Below are 4,597 nucleotides of genomic sequence, written 5' to 3'. Positions count from 1 at the left end.
GAGCACTGTCCCCCACCCCCCGCCAGGCTCTGCATCCTCACCAGCACTTCCCCCCCAGAACACACTGTCCACCCCCCTGCAGAGCTCTGCATCTCTCCCCTCCAGCACTACCTACGCTCCCCCTGCCAGGCTCTGCATTCCCCCAGCCCCCGCAGCACTGCTAAGCTCTGCATCTGACACCCCCCTCCCCCGGCCTGGCTGGGCTCGGCATCTCCCCCACCCAGCACTCCAACTCCCCTCCCCCCACCCCAGCACTGCCCTCCACCCTCCCCAGCACTGGATCTCCCCTCCCCTCCCCCCCCAGCACTGCCCCCCACCCTCCCCGGCTCTACATCTCCTCTCCACTCCCCCCCAGCACTGCATCTCCCCTCCCCCCCTACTGCCCTCCACCCTCCTCGGCTCTGCGTCTCCCCCTCCACTGCATCTCCCCCACCCAGCACTCCAACTCCCCTCCCCCCACCCCAGCACTGCCCTCCACCCTCCCCAGCACTGCATCTCCCCTCCCCTCCCCCCCAGCACTGCCCCCCACCCTCCCCAGCACTGCATCTCCCCTCCCCTCCATGCCAGCACTGCCCCCCACCTTCTCCAGCACTGCATCTCCCCTCCCCCCCATACTGCCCTCCACCCTCCTCGGCTCTGCGTCTCCCCCCCAGCACTGCCCTCCCCTACTCACACTAGTGGCCCCGCACGCCGCAGTGTCCCGGGCCCGGCCACCGCCCCGCCCGGCCGGCCATTGTGCGGGCAGCAGCTGAGCTGGTCTACGTCATCACCGGCCCCGCCCCCGGCGCCGCGACAGCGCCCCACACCCGCGACGGAGACCAGGGGCACTGCGGGACCCCGGCAGGGGGCGCTGGGGAGGGGGCGGGGCGCTGGCCGGGGGACCCCGGCAGGGGGCGCTGGGGAGGGGGCGGGGCGCTGGCCGGGGGATCCCGGCAGGGGGCGCTGGGGAGGGGGCGGGGCGCTGGCTGCGGGATCCCGCCCGGGGGCGCTGGGGAGGGGGCGGGGCGCTGGGCGGGGGATCCCGGCAGGGGGCGCTGGGGGGGACTGGGCGGGGGATCCCGGCAGGGGGGGGGGGGGGCGCAGGGCGCTGGCTGGCGGATCCCGGCAGGGGGCGCTGGGGGGTCAGGGCGCTGGCCGGGAGATCCCGGCAGGGGGCGGGGCGCTGGCTGCGGGATCCCGGCAGGGGGCGGGGCGCTGGCTGCGGGATCCCGGCAGGGGGCGCTGGGGAGGGGGCGGGGCGCTGGCTGCGGGATCCCGGCAGGGGGCGCTGGGGATCGGGCGGGGCGCTGGTGGGGGATCCCGGCAGGGGGCGCTGGGGGGGGGCGGGGCGCTGGCCGGGGGATCCCGGCAGGGGGCGCTGGGGGGGGGCGGGGCGCTGGCCGGGGGATCCCGGCAGGGGGCGCTGGGGAGGGGGCGGGGCGCTGGCCGGGGGATCCCGGCAGGGGGCGCTGGGGAGGGGGCGGGGCGCTGGCTGCGGGATCCCGGCAGGGGGCGCTGGGGAGGGGGCGGGGCGCTGGCCGGGGGATCCCGGCAGGGGGCGCTGGGGGGGGGGGCGGGGCGCTGGCCGGGGATCCCGGCAGGGGGCGCTGGGGAGGGGGCGGGGCGCTGGCCGGGGGATCCCGGCAGGGGGCGCTGGGGAGGGGGCGGGGCGCTGGCCGGGGGATCCCGGCAGGGGGCGCTGGGGAGGGGGCGGGGCGCTGGCTGCGGGATCCCGGCAGGGGGCGCTGGGGAGGGGGCGGGGCGCTGGGCGGGGGATCCCGGCAGGGGGCGCTGGGGGGGAACTGGGCGGGGGATCCCGGCAGGGGGTGGGGGGGGCGCAGGGCGCTGGCTGGCGGATCCCGGCAGGGGGCGCTGGGGGGTCAGGGCGCTGGCCGGGAGATCCCGGCAGGGGGCGGGGCGCTGGCTGCGGGATCCCGGCAGGGGGCGGGGCGCTGGCTGCGGGATCCCGGCAGGGGGCGCTGGGGAGGGGGCGGGGCGCTGGCTGCGGGATCCCGGCAGGGGGCGCTGGGGATCGGGCGGGGCGCTGGTGGGGGATCCCGGCAGGGGGTGGGGGGGGCGCAGGGCGCTGGCTGGCGGATCCCGGCAGGGGGCGCTGGGGGGTCAGGGCGCTGGCCAGGGGATCCCGGCAGGGGGCGCTGGGGATCGGGCGGGGCGCTGGCCGGGGGATCCCGGCAGGGGGCGCTGGGGATCGGGCGGGGCGCTGGCGAGGGGATCCCGGCAGGGGGGGGGGGGGCAGGGCGCTGGCTGGCGGATCCCGGCAGGGGGCGCTGGGGGGGACTGGCCGCTGGGCGGGGGATCCCGGCAGGGGGCGCTGGGGATCGGGCGGGGCGCTGGCGAGGGGATCCCGGCAGGGGGCGGTGGGGGGGCAGGGCGCTGGTGGGGGATCCCGGCAGGGGGCGCTGGGGGGACTGGGCGCTGGCCAGGGGATCCCGGCAGGGGGCGCTGGGGGAGCATGGCGCAGGGGGGCGCTATGGTTGTAACTGCCCAGGTGCCGCTGCCCCTGGCTGGTAGGGGCTCCATGCCACAGCTGGCTGGGTTTCCGCTGGGCCACCGCGCCAGGCCAGACCCTGAAGCCTCCTTCCCAGGGGTAGCAGACCCCACACCTGGCCACCCCCCCGCCCACAGCCAGCGCTAGGCTCCGCACCCGGCCACACCCACCCCCCCACAGCCAGCGCCAGGCCCCGCACCCGGCCACCCCCCCCCACAGCCAGCGCCAGACCCGGCACCTGGCCACAGCCACCCCCGCCAGCGCCAGGCCCCGCACCCGGCCACACCCACCCCCCTCCAGCGCCAGGCCCCACACCCGGCCACACCCCCCCCCACAGCCAGCGCCAGGCCCCGCACCCGGCCACCCCACACACATCCAGAGCCAGGCCCCGCACCCGGCCACACCCACCCCCCTGCCAGCGCCAGGCCCCACACCCGGCCACACACCCCCCCGCCAGAGCCAGGCCCTGCACCCAGCCACCCCCCACACATCCAGAGCCAGGCCCCGCACCCGGCCACACGCACCCCCCTGCAGCACCGGGCCCCGCACCCAGCCACCCCCACCCGCCAGCGCCAGGCCCGGCATTCGGCCTCCGCTCCCACAGCCAGCGCCAGGACCTGCACCCCGGCCACCCCCCCACACTGCCAGCGCCAGGCCCCGCACCCGGCCACCCCCCACAGCCAGCGCCAGGCCCCGCACCCGGCCACCCCCCCCAACAGCCAGCGCCAGGCCCCGCACCCGGCCACCTCCCACACAGCCAGCGCCAGGCCCTGCACCCGGCCACACCCACCATGTGCCAGCGCCAGGCCCCGCACCCGGCCACACCCACCCCCCTCCAGCGCCAGGCCCCGCACCCGCCAACCCCCCACAGCCAGTGCCAGGCCCCGTACCCGGCCACCCCCACCCCCCGCCTGCGCCAGGCCCCGCACTCGGCCACCCCCCACACAGCCAGCGCCAGGCCCCGCACTCGGCCACCCCACACACAGCCAGCGCCAGGCCCCGCACCCGGCCACACATACCTCCCTCCATCGCCAGGTCCCGCACATGGCCACACCCACCCCGCCAGTGCCAGGCCCCGCACCCGGCCACCCCCCCAAGACCAGCGCCAGGCCCCGCCAGTGCCAGGCCCTGCACCCGGCCACCCCCCGCACAGCAAGCGCCAGACCCCGCACCTGGCCACATTCCCCCCCAGCCAGCGCCAGGCCCCGTACCCGGCCACACCCCGCCTGCGGCAGGCCCCGCACTCGGCCACCCCCCGCACAGCAAGCGCCAGGCCCCGCACCTGGCCACCCCCTGGCCCCGCATCCGGCCACCCCCCCCCACAGCCAGCGCCAGACCCGGCACCTGGCCACAGCCACCCCCTGCCAGCGCCAGGCCCCGCACCCGGCCACCCCTGGCCCCGCATCCAGCCACCCCCCCACAGCCAGCGCCAGACCCGGCACCTGGCCACAGCCACCCCCCGCCAGCGCCAGGCCCCGCACCCGGCCACACACACCCCCACCCGCCAGCGCCACGCCCCGCACCCAGCCACCCCCCACACAGCCAGCGCCAGGCCCCGCACCTGGCCAACCCCCCACAGCCAGCGCCAGACCCCGCACCTGGCCACACTCCCCCCCAGCCAGCGCCAGGCTCCGCACCCGGCCACCGCCCCCCACAGCCAGCACCAGGCCCCGCACCCGGCCACACGCACCCCCCACCAGCGCCAGGCCCCGCATCCGGCCAACCCCCCACACAGCCAGCGCCAGGCCCCGCACGCGGCCACACCCACCCCCTGCCAGCGCCAGGCCCCGCACCCGGCCACCCCCCCACGGCCAGCGCCAGGCCCCGCCAGTGCCAGGCCCCGCACCCGGCCATCCCCACCCCCCTCCAGCGCCAGACCCCGCACCTGGCCATCCCCCCCACAGCCAGCGCCAGGCCCCGCACCCGGCCACACCCACCCCCCTCCAGCGCCAGGCCCCGCACCCGCCAACCCCCCACAGCCAGTGCCAGGCCCCGTACCCGGCCACCCCCACCCCCGCCTGCGCCAGGCCCCGCACTCGGCCACCCCCCACACAGCCAGCGCCAGGCCCCGCACTCGGCCACACATACCTCCCTCCATCGCCAGGTCCC

The sequence above is a fragment of the Gopherus evgoodei genome, unplaced genomic scaffold (genome assembly GCF_007399415.2).
Source record: "Gopherus evgoodei ecotype Sinaloan lineage unplaced genomic scaffold, rGopEvg1_v1.p scaffold_49_arrow_ctg1, whole genome shotgun sequence".
In the NCBI taxonomy this organism is placed as follows: domain Eukaryota; kingdom Metazoa; phylum Chordata; order Testudines; family Testudinidae; genus Gopherus; species Gopherus evgoodei.
This window is presented reverse-complemented; position numbering follows the sequence as displayed.